Raw genomic sequence first — 17,193 nt, forward strand, 5'->3', positions numbered from 1 at the left:
TGCATTCTAGTTCTAACAGCATAGATAACACCATCAAATGGTTCTCAAAAACAGAATAAAAATCTTTTTAGTCTTGAAAAATTTAATATCAAAATCTTACAAGAGATTGGCCAATAAACTTAATAACTAGAAATTTAATCGCAGTAGTTAGTGATACCTGGTGAGAAATATTGAAACTAGTTTTGTTGGTTGGGTGCTGGCGTTTTTTCAGGCACTATTTTTAGCCTGAACCATCTGCTTTATGGTTAATAGATAAAGTAACGTTTTGTAATTGCGCTCCTTAGTTTTAATTTCAAAATATAGCATCCTGAAAATTTAGTTATTACTTCTCTGTTCGTAGCCTTCATGATTATTTGCTATCCTACGCCTTGACGGTACTCCTAACTTATCCTGGATGTCCCCTTTATTAATTTAAAAACTGGCTGTTATCTATTTCATTCCTATCTAAGCAATCATTTCTAAAAATACGATAAATCCACTAGGAGTTAATCTACATACACTATGTCAAATAAAATAATAGAATTTAAAATATTAACAAAAATCTCTTTGCACCCTCTTAATATTATCATCATCTATGACGATTGCATTAACTCAGTTGCTACCTTTAATAAGGTGAACAATTTCTAGAAATATTTGTCTACCAATCAAAACCTCTGTAAAGATCTTAGTATATAAACATTCCTCAATAAGTAACTGCAAAAATTAATGGTATACATAGTGCTATTTAATATTAGCTCAATCTTTACTTCAATCCTTTTTTCATAGGTAGCAGCATGGGATACAGTGTACTAAGAATCAATCTTCAAACTGAGTAGAGCTGCGATCTGAGACGTACCTAGTTTTACATCAGACAACAAATTTCTCATACTTGGTATGACACTTCAAGGCACACTTTAAGTTTTTTACAGTCTCAGTACATTTCTTCCAATCAAGTATTCTTAACTTCCATCTATGATTGTTCCATTTCTCACAGACATAAAAGACTGAAACATATACTAAAAGACTTTGTTTTTATGATTCATATAGTGCTAGGTTTTTTTTAAAGAAAGGACTGGTTAACGATGAGTCCGACTTGATGAGTTTCTAGGTTAATAAACAATTGTCTACAAGTCTATGTCTGTGCTATTTTTAGATTTACTTCGAAGATCGGTACGAACTCAAAAAGATTGTATCTGCTAGGGTACGTACTGAAGGCCCTAAAATTTTATTGTCTTCATCTATGTGCAAGTGTTTGAGAACAAAATGTAAGTGTGTGTAAAGTGTTCTTCATACTGGAAGTTGCCTTTGGGATTTGGTAAGCACAAATAGCTGCATACATCAAAACATGAATTTGGTGAGTGCTTAAGTTGCCAGAGTGTCGTTTTTGTTGGCTAGAATACCGGCAGAGACGCCAAGACCCCTGAAGAAGTGATTAATTCTACGGGACATTTCGCAGTATCGTTCTATTGAGAAATTAGATCCTACGAAAAACTATTAATCATTGTCGATAAAATGTTTAATTAGCCACCATACATATTTGGTAGCACGTCAAATTAAGGCTGTTTCTTGATAATGTAGATAAAAGGTTTAAAGCAATCTGAAATGTTTTGGAAAAAAAATCATGAATGTTTTGGCGTAAGATCACCACTCGAAAGACCTTTGCTACATGTACCCAACCTCCCAGGAGTTGTAGAAAGGAAGAGAATCTCTGAATCTCACAATAGTGTTCGCGTTTTTCACATTTACCTGCCAAAACAAACTCCTTGTAAAAAGGGAATTTTGAAACCTGTCAGATCAAAATGGACCTGATTAACTGATTATTATTAAGGGTATCCTACACAAAGTAGAAAGCTTTGAAATGAAATGATAAAAAAAAGGTTTTTAAGAATTGGTTTTAGGATTTTTCTTGCAAGATAAGCAGCTGCACAATAAAAGAAAGAATTTACTTTGTTTAAAAACAAAAGAAAAGTTTATTACCAATTTAAAAGAGATTAAAAGAGAAAAACATTATACAGTCATATGTTGTGAATTATTCTATTTTGAAGCACTTCCAGGTACGGAAAGGAAAGAATACTAAAAAGTTAAATTTTATGAAAGGTATAGAATGTAAATAAATAACTGTCCTTTACTAGGTTGCAAAAACACGGCAATAAATAGTCTGGCAAAATTGTTTTTATGCGAACCTAAAAGGAGATAGGAATGGAAGAATGGTTTCTCCCGCGATTGAGGCCCTACAAGCCACTTCAGGTTTATGTTGTTCTTTATTTCTTCTTAACTTAAATTTAATAATTCTTCTTTTTGACAGAATGAATACTTTTTTAATTTATCTGAATTTATAAAAAGTTTTTGACAAGATAAAAGCTCTGACATGAGACTTTCTAAAAAATTTTAGCCTATTAAAATTATTTCCCGCAGATTACAATGGATTAGCCATTTACCTGCGAGTATGTAGGCTCAACAATTGATTGTACACTAACACTGATATCTCCATCACTTACTCAATTTATAATATAGCACCTGGTATTAATTGATTCTTAAGTTTAGTTAATTTCCAGTTCACACATTGTAAATAATGAAGACATCGTTATTCAAAAAGATTCTATTTATTAGGGTTAAAAAAATCTAAAAGGACTCAATGGATTTGGCAATGAAGCCACTCCCTTTAAAGTTTACAATCTAACATGACAAATGATGTTCTACATAAAGGTTTCAAACTAACTGTAATTTGAGGATGGGCTGTCATGTTAAGATGAATTGTTGGCAGAGTTCGGTTGCCAGTTTTTCTTTTATTTTTTAAAAATATAATGACATGAGAAATTTATGCGTAGCGTGATTTTTTTAGATGGACTAGCCAGATGGTACTCCAATTTTATACAAAAAAACTTCTAGCAAACTTCTCTTAATGACGCAAAATCTAATATTTAGTTTTCTCGCAGAAATATACGGTAAACATTCCAGTCAAACTTTTAGAAAGGTTAGTTGTCATTTATACGAATGTCTTATTATATACGAATAAACTTTCTGGCTGAAAAAAAAACAAAAATTATTGCAAAAGTATTTATTAAAATTCATAATGAACACATGACACCCTACAGCTTGCCCTGCTTTTACGAAGTCCTTCAAGGAGGGCAATCGTAGCATCAGCCTCAATGTGCTGCATACCTTGCAAGAGCAGAGAAGTGCGCATCAAACAGATTATCCGCAGTCTTCATTGTAGTTCATGTATTCTCGGGCTTTCTTTATTCCGTTAGTTCTTAATTCAAAATGAAGTAACAAACAAAACTGTTTTAAAAAACGAAAAACGATAATTTTTGTTTTTCGTTCAATTAATAGCGTAGCTCAACCTTGGAGTCGAATAGGCAGCTATGCCCTACTTAGTTCACCTCGGCCCACTTCTTATTTAGGAATTTGGATGCCTGAGTAGGCCATTCCAAATTATAAACCGAATTTTTTATCTTAAATTGTATCCAACATTTCAAATTTTGGCAAATATAGCTTTACATGGTTACATCTGGTAAACATTATTTTGTAGGCTTTTAAGGCATTTGTAGGGAAGGGAATAACTTAATAAATCCTGAGTTTATCCTTCGACTACCAACCTAGTTAAATCAGCACTTTTTAAAATAGAACTGAAAAACTACTTGTGAAACAGTTTATTAAATTAATTAAAAAAATTATAAATAATATCGAACATCCAAACAGGCTTTAAACCAATGTCGCTTCACACTCTACTCACTACCAACTAGAAATCAAACATGAGAAAAAAGAAATCAACCACAATGCTGCAGCTCAAAAATGAGAAAAACCATTGATTCAAACTGGATCGACTTATTCAAGCACTTATTGAATCAAAGTACCAGCAAAGCTATGCAAAATACTAAACTCTTTTTGGGCAAACTGACACTTTAGAGTTAAATTAAAAAACAACTTCCGACAAATATATTCCCGCAAGGTTCAGTGCTATCACCGACCTATGCACCACTCATGTGACGTACATTTTCAGCAATTGGTAGAAACTTTCTGACTTTGCTGAAGACAAAGCTCTCTATTCCTTATAACCCAGAGAAACCCTTATACTTGCTTGACTGGAATGCAGGGGTTCTGAAAGTCCTTAGACAAGAGAAGTGAAAAATAAAAGTGAACAAAGACAGAAGCCTTTCAATCACATTATTAGGCAGAGTTCCTAACTAGATTAGAAACAAATTACTTAAATTCGTAAAGGTGTAAGAAATGAATGATTTTTTTTTTTTTTAATGAATGAAGAATAATTACGGAATTATTACCAATAAAACTGCACTTCGCAGATTAATGTAGTAACAGATTGATGAGATAATTTCTCCAAAGCGTTAAGCATTGTTTAGTTCAGTTTCTTGCTGCAAAAAAAGCAGAACTTCTGGCGATCTGCACTTTCATCTTGTCTAACTTACCATGAACCCCTGTTGCTGTTCGTTTCTTCTTCCCCACGGCTTGCAAATCGGTCATCTGGAGCTCTCTTGCTAGCACACATTAGTGGATGTTCGGATGGTGGTCTCATAAATTGTCGATCAGTAGGCAATGATAATGAGAGGTATATCATTATTTTTATTTATTTATTTATTACTTGTTACAACTTAGCAGTTTTACAAGAGAGTTGGGACTTGACAAAATATGGAAAAATATATACATTACAAAAAGTAGAAAAATTACACCTATATAATAAAAAGAAACAACCAATAGTGCAGCACAAGTATAAGAAAGATATCTTCTGGACATTCGGTATATCATTATGTACGTTCAGTCATCTTGGTTTTAATTTACCAAACTTTAACTTTCAAAGATCTCGTCTTTCAGCCGACTGAGTTAACGTTTATGCAATGAAACTCTCGGAGATAAACATGCCTTTCCTGTAAAAAAAAATCGATTCCCTGTTATGATTCGTTAAAAAAGTTCAAATGAATTTTTATTGATTCGTAAATAAATATCCAATTATATTTTAAGAATAGCTGAGCTCTATCCGTAAATAAATTTAACAATGATACCAAATATTAATTACTAAATTAATTAATATTCATTTTCACAAAATATGTAACTGAGGCAATAACGTTTGTAGGCGTTTAATCTACAAAATAGATAAAATATAAGGCAAATTTATTTTAAATAAATGTATTAACAAAAGTATGGTAGTTAGCTTGGATCCAGCCAATCTTTTCACTTTTGGTCCATGAAACCTTTTCATAACACTTTCCAACTGTTGAACTATTTAAAGAGCTTTTAGCAGCGTAATGCAAAAACAGGAAACCTTTTTATCTTGGGTTTCACACTTGCTCTGATCCTTTCATTTCAATTTTCACTATCTATTTTTGTATTAATTTTGGCGGCAGAGTTGGCCACTCTTTGCTTATTTGTGTTAATTTCTTTTCCATTTTGTTAATTTTCAATTTTGTTTATTTTAGAAAACATTTATCAACATCAATTAATTACTTTTTTGAAAAAATTCTTCATAGTTTTTTTTTACTACCAATTTTTGTTGGAAGCATTATCTTGAAAATAAAAATTATAAAAATTTATATGAAAAAAATTGACAGAAAAAACAGCGGCGGAAACTTTTAAATGGAATTTAAAATTCTTGTTTAAGAACACTTTCTTCATGGAAAATCTGAAAATTTTGAGATGGACTTAGAGGGAGTTACCTCCTATCAAATTTGGCCGCTGTTAGTTATTCTTGAATTAGTAAAGTCTGACAGTAGAAACAAATCGAAAAGTTTACTCTCATTTACATATTTGTAGGTATTAAATTAATTTTCGTTTTTCTTTTTACAGCCAAGAAAAAATTGTTGGTATAAAAACAATAATTAAATAATTATTAGGTTGTCTAATTAATAATTATGATTGTAATAATTATAAAGAAATTTAGCTAAGTTTGATGAAATAACAAGGTTTTTTTTAAAAAATAAATATATTAACATCTAATTAGCTTCATTTATTTTACAATAATTTAATAAACAGCTATACTTCTTTATGAATTCATCCCATTAGGTCATTTATTTCCAGCATCCTAATGAAATGTCCAACACAAACGAAGATTTAATTGAGGTATAAATGTATTACCAATTTAGATTAAATATTATTGGAAATCAGATTTCAAGTATTAATTAAAAATTAAATAATTATTTTTATAAAAACCTGGTATGAGCACTGACAAACTTTCTCCTATGAATAATTCGACTTCAGACATTCAGATTCAAACACTGAATATTTACTTTACTTTTTTCATTATATCATTACATAACAATTCTGTGTTATTACTGTAGTGTAAAGTATTCTGCGCATATTAATTTTTTTTTTTTTCAGGACATTATTAGGCTGAAATTTTAAACTGCTATAGTTGAAGGCATTTGATTTATAGTAAAGAAATAAGAGAAGGCCCCGGGCGTCAACATATGTGCGACCTTAAAAACTAATAATAAAAACCGAGCTTAAACCTGATGATCACACTTCTAACTAAATCAATAATTGTTTATAAAGTCCCCCTTCTTAGCATTAATTTTGAAACTGTACTTTTAATGAGAGTTGTGGTCAACAATCAACTTACAAACCTACAAAATAAAATGTAGCCAACACTTATCGCTAATTCTAAGCGGAAAACTTTATCAAAGAAAAATGAAAGAAAGTTTTAGTCGAGAAAATCCTATTGAAAAAGTGTATATAATGTGTATGCATACATACTGCTTAAGAGAATCTTACTATTTTTTTTAAAATTATACTTCAAGCGTAGTATTTTTTTTATCTTTTATTTTATTTTAAAGGAACAATTTTTTTTTTTTCTTTTCTCAACTTCCTCTTAGCGACTATTTTTAAATGATCCATTCAACCATATGTGGAAGCATAAAGAGTGTAATTTCTGCACGAATAATCAAAACACTTTATTTTCACACTTCACCATACATTTTTCTTGATGCATAATTTTAAGGGTCACTCAACTTCTTGTAGATATTATAACTGATAAACTTTTAAATGTTTTTAAAAAAATCCCTATGAATGAAATAGGTAAACCTAAACAGTTTTTTGATCAAAGCTATCTATGAAGCTAACTCAAGTCAACTAGGCCTTTAATCTATTGGTTAATTTCTAGAGATGTGGCATAATAGTATAATAATAATTATAACATCTGCAAAATCCATGGGGAATTCTTTTACTAATTAAACAAAAAATAAATTAATTTGTTTCGTTGAAGTAAATTCTGCAAAGGTATTTGTTGAAAAACATTGAGGATGAAAATGTTTTTCATAACTGTAGAGAATAAGAGATTTTGGATGCGCTCTAAATAAAAATAAAATTAAAATCCTTTTAAATCAATTACCTGAATTGTCCAAATAGTATTTTAAATTGTTTTAATGCATTTAAGAAGTTAAAATAGGTAGTAATTATTGTGATTTCTTTAGGATATTTTTGGAACATAAAGCATTTATGTTACACAAAAAGGATATACAATAAACCTATTAATTAAAAGCGAGAGAATCTTATTTTGCTTTGCTTTATTTTGAATAAAAAAGTTAAAAGAAAACTTCTTAGATGCATTAAAAACAATTTAAAAAACTAATCGGACAAAATTTCGCTTTCGTGATATGTATGAAGTCTTTTCAAATGATTTGTAACCTTGTCTTTTAAAAAAAGCATCTGGAGTTTATCCCTAACAAAATAATCTATTCTTTCAACGAATGCACTTAAAATAGGTAGTTTCAGAAACCAAGTTCCCTTTGTAAGTTCTTTTGGCTTTTTTTTGGGGGGAAGGGCTTCATTTTGAGATTTCGCATAGCCTAGGATAGGTCCCGCCGTCATAATGTGCAATCAACGGAGCGGTAAGTTTTCAGTTCTGCGTTCCTACTCATGAAAGTAGTAATGACGTTTCTGAACTTACTTTCAGTCTATTCCAGAGTTTCCTATGAAAAGTCAGTATTCACTAAATTGCCGTTCCGCTTTTATTATTATTATTATTATTATTATTATTTAATGAATTAATAAGGCCTTTTACATCATTCACTGTTTCTTAATAGAATTAGTTGTACAAAAAGTCACATCTTCAAAGAAGATGAGATAGCACAATAAAAACGTAGCAAGGATAAAAAAATCGTTAACGCTGAGCTGCGTCTCTAATATATTCTAAAATTTCAATTTAGACTGGAAGTTTAGGCAGGTTGTAAAGATATTATTATGACTGTGCGCCTCTAGTCTTCTAAAACAAAGAAGAGAAATAAATTTATAGAAACAAAGTTTTGGAAATTCAAAATCAACATCAACTGTTAACCTCGACTAACCCCTAGCGTGAGAGGCTCCCTTCCTAGACATCTCCTTCCAATTTACCAGCGTTTTCCTATTCCCCAAATTCCTCTCTTTTTCCCCCTCATCAAGCATCATCCTCATTTTGTCTGGGCTACCACTTCCTATTTGCATGTTAACCAGTGCGTCACCATATCTGCCCTATGGAAATCTTGGCTATCTTACTCTCTTCTACAATTTCTTGCCGCTGGGCACTCCCAGGTGGCCCTTTTTGGATTGTTGAGCTCTCTGAATGGTAAAAGGAGTGATCATCCACTCAACCTTTCAAAATCATAAACATTTCATTTCAAAAGCCTGCAACTAACTTTAATGTTAAAAAAATATCAGTATTGAATATATTCAGATAAATCTAGTCATATACTCGTATATTGACAGTTTGGTTTTCTTGACACTTATCTGCTGCTGAGGAAGTCCTTTCTGAACGCAGCTGTTCTTTTAAATCACTTTCTTCCATACAATAGACTGTTTCAACTTGACCATTTGTTTTTAGAGAGTTAGTTCATATGAAAATGGTTTTATTTGTTATTTATAACAATTTAAAATTTATGACAGCTTAAAATTTTCAATTTTTTGAAATTTAATTAAGTAATTAAATTGCATAAAACGTGGAAAGAATTGAAATATTTAATTTGGGCATGAATTCATTCTACTAGGTAATTAGCGATTACATTTTATTAATAACATTGAGAATCAAGGAACCAATGTGAGTGTGACTGTTATTTCTACATAATTTTACAAGTAATCTCTAATCTAACAGCGCTTTGTTGGAAAGGGACAAAAAACAATGTAATAATTTACGAAGGAAATTCACAGATAAGAAAGTGAGAAAAATGAATCGCTAAAGCAACGTAGGATATTACATTGTTGATATTGAATTGATGTTTAAAAACACATTTATTTGCAATTTAGAGCTGTGGTTAACGTTGAATTGAATTATAATTAAGGATGTTATAACTCTAATAACTTTAATCCAGTGACATTCAAAATAATTAATCCTTCGGCGCTAATGACCCAGTTGTCGATGCGCCCTAAAAATAACAATAACCCTTCCTTTTTTTCACCCTAATTTGACTATTATGTGATTATTGAAATTGTTATTACAGTAAAAAAAAATATCAGATTTGTTAATGGAAAAAAATTCCTGAAAACAGAAGTTGCAATGTTTAGTTTAATAGTTATTTTTTCTCTTCGATAATATAGTAGGGTTGATTTAAAAGTTTCTGTGGTAATAGTGTTGATGATAGATGAAGAGTTTATAAAGCAGTAGTGTGAGTATAGTCAATGATTCGAGAACGGGAAGAAAGGAAGAACAGTAGTAATATTCGGACAAGGGTTTTACTAGGGAAAAGAGATGTGCGTTGGTGGGATGGAGGATACAGAGACTTGGCATCCTTTTGACCATAAATCGAGACCTACCCCTCTCTTTTAGGGGATGTTAAGAGGGGAAGTTTAAGTAGTGGGGGCGGCTGTATGCGATCTCCAGCCTCCAGTTTGCCCCCGGCGTCCAAGAGTATCGGGTAATCATTCTATCTTTTTCCTCACCAATATTTTATAACTTCGCGTCGTGTCCTAGGATATTATTCTACTATTTGTAAACACATCTAACTGTATTTTATTTTGAGGTAAGTAAAAGTTCAGGGTAGTCATTTAGTTAACACTGAACAATAGTCCATTAAATTAATAAAAAGTAATATTTTTGAATTACTTTTTTTGTTTTGTTCCATTTTGCTGTTCCCATAAATACTTTTTTAGTTCATTAGTAACTGCAGCACTCGATTCAATTTGTAGTAAAAGTACATATTTATAATTAGATAAATATTCTTTTTTGTTTGTAGTCTTGCAACGTTTTCAGAGGAAACTTTTTTTCTAAATTGCTTCGTTCCATTAAAGAATCACAATTGCTTGCTCATATTGATTTTACACATTGAAGATAACTAATTTAAAAAAATAAATAAAATGTTTTACCTTATCCATGAATAACCAAATAATACATTTTTGTTTCTATTATTTTTTGAACTTTTATTTACAGATAGAGGTTCACCAAATAAAAATTTCCTGTATCCTTTTATTTATTTAAAAAATTATGCATAATAAATTATAAAGCTTCTAAATAAATAAAAAGTAATATTTTTCGAATGTCTGTTTATGTTTTGTTTCATTTTTCAGTGCCCTTAAATACTTCTTTTATTTATTCTTAATTTCTTCATTCTCTAAATATTTTTTCATAAAAACAATTTTAAATATGATACTTTTAATATTAAACAGTTTATTCACGTGTACTTAAGAATTTATTAACTTTGGAAATTTTATGTGTCTGTAGTGATATGCAGGATAATTCTTCATCCTTTTCTTTTCTTTTTTTAGACAGACAGGATTCTCATTTAATATTAACTCTTATTTCCCACGCTTGCTCGTATTCCTGACCTAAAGAATTAAATCCACTTTGGTAATTCTCGGAAAATGTATGAATTTATTTCGCGACAGTGCAACAATAAAGAGAAATCCACAAATTTGACAATCTTATAACTTTCTTTCTTTTATGATATTGCTTAATCAATAATTTTAATAACATCACTGCAAATTCGAATAAAAATTAGATTAGATGGTCTTATGCAGACTAATTAATCGGATAAGGGTTTTTGTTTTGGAATAAAATATCTAGAGACAACTAAACCTTCATCGGCTCGTTCTCTATGTTAGAACCGTTAGACTAACTACATAGCATGTTTAATATGAAATGGTTTCAAGTATTAAACTTGTAGAGAAACACAAATTGTGCAAAAATCGAAATAAAGTTTAATGAAACAAACAACAGATACCTACAAAAAGTATGCACAATCCTAGAAATAAATTGTTGAAAAAAATGGAAAAATATTAGGACTATTTATAAACAATTGCAAAAATAAAAAGTAAAAACTTAAAAAAAAATCGAATATTAATTTTAAAAAATACGAGATAAATTAATTTTATTTATTTATTGAAGGCCTCAACAGCCTTTTACAAAAAGCAAAAAAATAAAATAAATAATGATTACATAAAAGAAATAATATACCTCAAGTACAGATTTGTTAAGAAAGTAATTACTATTAGTAAACTAAGAAAGTACAAAAATATAGTAAAAATAATGAATTTAGAAAAAACTGTTGAAATTATTAAATAAGAAATTGAGTTTGTATTATATGTCTATATAAATTATTTTCAAATAATTCAAGATTGTTATGTGCATATTAAACTGAGATAAGCTTGTAATGTTTTTGTTCATTACTTTTTTTTTTAAATATCATTTAATGAGCAGTTGAAAAAGTCAAAGTTATCAGAAAATTGATTCTTAAGCCTCTGGGTTCTGTTGATGTGGATTCAGATCTAATTTAGCAATGCACTAGAATACAAATAGTATTTTCGCGGCTAGAGATATTCAGTATAATATTTGCTTATTATGAATTCTATGGTGTAGTTGAATTTTTGTGGGTTTCCAGTTTCTTTAAGCGATATAAATCTCAATAACATGAAAACACCATAATAAAATAGTATACTAGTCTACTTGTGAATTAATGTTCAATGCATTGTTGCTCCATACATAGGCAAAAATTAATGTCAAGCCTTCGCGGACTGATTTGCAATTTTGTGATATCGTGTAAAATTTCTATTGTCTATTAGGGTTGGTGCACGAAGTTTCCTCTCCTATCCACCTAAGATCATCTTGAAAATTATTTGATAGGGTGTGGGGTTATCTTCACTGGACGAATGGAAGAAACAAAAACGAATTGAAGAAGTGTCTGGGTGTACCAGACGAATGGATGACATGTAGTGCAAATCATCGTTCGTATGATTACTCAGCCAGTTGACCTATCTACTTTATTCCTTAGTCCCATCAACTAACACAAGCGTCATTAACTCCAAGACCTGCCTCTTTTTGTAGGACTGTTAGGAGAGATATGGGATCTATCGAGCACAGCTGAATCATAAATCATGCTGCTCCGTGGTGCTATCAGTCATAAAGACTCAACTTTCAGCCGATCCTTATTCATGGTGATATTGACCGCTGATCTTTGCTAACCTTAGTCTTGCTACGAAAAAAAAAAATCTCAAGCGACTTTAATTACTTTATACGTGCTTTCGCATGTATTTTTTCACCATTAGACATATCAGGAACTTGGGTTGATTCCATTTTAAAGACAGCAATAAAAATTAATTATTAAACTTATTAATTTAATATTATTTCTAATTAACATGTGATCTTTGTTAATTATAATGTTGAATACGTAGAATAGAAACGTATTCTATAAGATTCTCACCTTTGTATATTGTTTCAAACCGTATACACCACTCTTGTCTGTTAGCATCATCCTGAACAATATCTCCGTAGTTCGATTACTGTCGTCATACGTACCTAAAATATCCACCCATAATCCTACGTTCTCCACTTCCTGAAAATATGTTGATTTTATTCTGTTGGAAGTTTAGATCAATCATATTATAGTTTTATTAATCATATTGTTGTCTAAATTGTACATTTTGCATTAGAATCTATAATTTTAATTACTGTTCATTATTATACTATAATTTTAATTTTGAATGAAAATCCAAAAGCGAGGGAATTTAGTGAGAATCTTATAGAATACGTGTGTATTCTATGTATTCAACATTATAATTTACAAATATCATATGTTGATTAGAAATTATATTAAATTAATAATTTTTATTGTTGTCTGTAAAATGGATTCAATTCATTTATCGTAAATTACTCGTAATAGTCAAGGTACCATGGTCCAGCTGCACATGGATCCTTTCATTTTGATTTTCGTGAGTTGCTCAAAGCACGCGTTTAATTAGTAAAAGTGTTGAATATTTGGATTAAAAGGTTCATGTTTTGGGACTATTAGCATTAAAATTTAGATGAAATTCTACTAAATTATATAAAATGAAGGAATGGGATATTTGTGATAAAAAAAAAATTATAAATACAAATTATTTTTCACACATGTGATTAAGATTTTTTCTATTTAGTTTGGGCATCTACTTTTTTCTTTATTCATACATAAATGATGGAATAATCTGCTTCATTTTACTTAACCTATTCTGGTAGTAAATATGAATACACGGTAATAGAAAGCTATCAATGATTTTGTGGACTTATTTGTGCAATATTTCTTATATAAGTAATAAAAATGAAGCACTGAAAATGGGGTCATTTGAAAAAGAACTGTGTATTTGAATATCTCTCGATTGCACCGTTTTATTTAGTTTTTACGTTCTCAGCGATTATACAAAAGAATAAAAAAATAAATACTCATGACCTAAGTTACAATAGAGCAATAAAATTGCTTAAAACCTACTGAAAACAACATGGCAAGTTGTAAATTGTAAGGCGCTAGTTGGATACGGCTAGTTACGAGTAAAAACCAGTTGAAAAAATATTGATTATGCATTCTAAACGTGTAGACAGCCTTCTAATAAATCTATTGTTTAAAATTTAATTTAATTTATTCGATGTTTGAATTCATAATAAGTGTTTCAAATCGTATGTAACTTGGGATAAACTTCAAATGTTTCTTTTTTATTAATGCTACTGATAAATTTGTTATACTTATTTGAAAAAAATAGATGAAGAGGGAGCCTTCAGCCTCCTAGCGTTAATAAGTGGTATAACATAAAAGAAAAAAGGAAATGGTGCCTCTAATCCAATACTGAAGAAAAATAAGCGCTCTCTTTATACCCAGGGTTCATTACAGGTTTAATTGGGAACTAATGTTATGAGTCATGGGATGTATTCACTAATGATATTGGGAAAACCTGTCTTTTACAGTCTAAAGTTTTGTTCACTGGATATATCTATTAAAAATGGGGTTCACAAGGATTATAGGATTATTAAGGTTACAGGCAAAAGTGTTCTATTATACCAATTTACTAGCCTTATCAGGGATACTAAAGGAGAAAAATTTAAATGCTTATATACAATGTAATAGACAGGGTATTATTAAAAATGTTTTTGTGGGATAAACAGTGAACAACTTCAAAAAGCCTTATCTTGTAAGCTGGTTACACAATATAAAGTATTGTATGGCAAAATGTTTATCAGAAAACAAAACAAAAAAAATTGTGATATTGTAAAAAGAGAACTTTACAAATGTTATTAAAATTTTCAAGCTCAGGGACTACTTAATTTATGTTTTGAATGTCGATATTGTTTCAAGTATTTAATCTTTAGAAGAATAACCCTAACAGTTAGTAAGAAACTTTTCCAACCTAGTTAACAGGTTTATAGACTATAATTTTCTTTTGTGAACTAGTAGAGATGTAGAGATTGTGCTTAAAAATAAAATAAACTTAATATGAATTTCAGACATTTTAAAATAGAGAAAGTAAGTTAAAGTAATTTTCAGGTCAAATTTTCTTTTAACTTTGTTTCAAATTAGGTGTCGAGGTCTGAGGTGACTATTGTGTATAATTTACTGTAAATTACTAAATATAAAGCATGAAATACAATCTAAGGCTAAACAAGGAATAGAATCACAGCTTTGCTGGCCTAGCCTCTAACCTCTCGGCCTTAATAAACCTCAAAATAAAATATTTAAAAAACTATTAATATAGCACTAAGTTTATCTCAAAAGGCATATAAATAACATTGCATGATGAATTTTCGTTGGAATGTACAACAATCCTACAAATATACATACGTACCTAAAACAGGATTCATACGTTTTTTAAAATCGCTACTTACACATATTTTAATTGCTGGTGATTTAATCATTTTCGTACATTCTTTGGAAGCAGTATTTGCGGTAGTAAAAAGATGAAACTTTTTGAAGTTGAGTCAGATTTTTTTTTTTTTAAACAACAGGCACCAACCTACATTAATTGCACAAATCACAGAACTCCACTGTCCTCATATTTCCCAATTACTTGATTGGAAGGTAATAGAAGATCTACAGATTAACTACAACTCTCCATTATATTACCAATTGTCAATCTAAACTAAAATTTCTTTATTTAACAGAACGTGGAACAACAATAAAGTAAATTGGAGTGCGTTTAAAATGAGTTTAGACAACTATTTTTTATGAATACAGTGATAAAATACCAAGTGGATTGTACCTACTATCTGAAATATAAAGTTCTTTACTCTGCCGTAGTAGTTTAGATTATTTTTTTAAATCTATCAATCCCAGTAGTAAAGTACTCGGGATTATCGGGTAAAGTACTCGGGTTCCGGGATGATCCTTCAGGTTGAGATCAAACCATGGATTGTTCAATATTACAATAAAATCTGTATTGCATTTCATTATGATATGTAGAAAACATATATCAGGTAGAGAATATTTTTTTGTAATTTTACATAACTTTTATGATTATTAATTCAATTACAAGAATATTTTGTTGAAATTAGAAGATATAATAATTTTGAATTCATTGTAAAGAGAGATACAGTGCTCAGATGTTAACATGCTTAAAATAAAAAATATTATAATAATGGGTTCTTTTTTAAACTATAACCATTTAAATTTACAAGTATAAGTGAAATTACGATTGTTCTACTTCAATTGAGGAAACGGGCTATTAATAACCTCATTACAAAAAAAGTTGGTGTCTTTAAGTTTGAAGTTGAGTGAGTAAAGAATTCTTTCTTAAAGTAGGAAAGAATAGGAAGTAAATTTTATGTTAATATTTTAAAATTATGGATAAAAGGCTAAAAACTTTGTTTTATTTGATAATAAAAATATGGTCGTGAAGAAATATCGCTACAGAAGAAATAATGAGTCTTATAAAAATTTGTACAAATAAAACAGGACAGGTTTAATTACATAATTTCGTCAAGTGGGATGCAGAGCACGTACAAGTTTTGTACTTTACTTTTTGCTGTTCTAAAGGCTTGGAACTTAAATGAAAGAAAATGTTCAGTTAGCAATTTGCAGATAAAACGCGCTTTGTTAATTTGATAAGATCTTTAAATAGTCAATAAAGTATTCTAGCTAGAATAAAGTTTTCTTATTGTGAATTCATAATCTTATTATGAACTTTTGGTAAAACTTTAGCATATGTTTCCAAACAAAATAAATTTAGTTGTATTTAAGAGTGAATGACACGAGCAAGGCCAATTTACTTTGATAGCCATGCTTGTCTTCTTCGCAGATTATATGTTTTAGGCTAATAACAAAGATATTTGAAAAGAGTGGTTGAAAACTACTTGTAATAACTGAAAGTAGCACAGAGACCTGGTCTCTAAATGTGACAGCGTGAGACACTGTGAGTAAAGATTATAGAAGAAAAGAAGGTGGAATTGAAGTATTGTATTGGGATGATTAAGAGTAAAATTAAGCCTATCAAGCATCCAGATCAGACATAGTATTAGAATTATAAGTGCTTAGGATCACCAGCATTTATCTGATGCATTTACTGAACTTCTAAGTAAAGGAAAACACATTTGAGTTAGGATTGATTATGCGTAAGGAAAATATTTATAATTGAGGGATGGATGTATTTCTATTTTATAAAAATTATTATTTGCTTAACCTTAGATTAAAGGGAACTCGACATGGTTTGAGAACAATTGAAAGTGAATTGTTGAAATGTGCCTGCTTACAAAGGATTTTTTTTTCAGTTGAATTCAGAATTCAACATAACGTTAACTACACCTGAAATTGTAATAACGATAGTAATTTAATCTAAAGAAAATTCCTGTACAATAAATTACAATACCGGTTCTAATAATACATTAGTTTTAGTTAGGAAAATAATTTAGTTAGGAATTTTCAAGTTGAAGATGACGAAGTAAACGAAAAAGGTTCAAAAAAATTGAAATACTGTTAGAGTACAAAATCGAGAAAAAAGGAGAGGAAAATATAAAAATTATAATCATCACTACTAAATGTTTAGCGAAGAGATAAATCTATCTACTTA

At 29.8% G+C, this 17,193-nt stretch overlaps 1 protein-coding gene and 1 long non-coding RNA gene across 2 annotated transcripts in view; both read left to right on the plus strand.

Moving 5' to 3' along the window:
* The first annotated feature begins 151 nt into the window (after positions 1-151).
* Positions 152-7,315, plus strand: LOC141449123 (uncharacterized). Its single transcript, XR_012455341.1, has 3 exons — positions 152-2,033; positions 2,112-2,226; positions 6,310-7,315. It is a non-coding gene; the product is annotated as an uncharacterized lncRNA (long non-coding RNA).
* A 2,221-nt stretch (positions 7,316-9,536) lies between these two features.
* Positions 9,537-17,193, plus strand: part of stg1 (stargazin-like protein) — a 338,187-nt gene continuing 330,530 nt past the window's right edge. The window contains exon 1 of the mRNA XM_074118210.1: positions 9,537-9,917. The gene's annotated coding sequence lies outside the window, so the exon portion shown is untranslated. The remainder of the gene's footprint in view (positions 9,918-17,193) is intronic.

This window comes from Rhodnius prolixus, unplaced genomic scaffold (assembly GCF_049639745.1).
Source record: "Rhodnius prolixus isolate KJV_2025 unplaced genomic scaffold, Rpr scaffold_2, whole genome shotgun sequence".
Taxonomy (NCBI): domain Eukaryota; kingdom Metazoa; phylum Arthropoda; class Insecta; order Hemiptera; family Reduviidae; genus Rhodnius; species Rhodnius prolixus.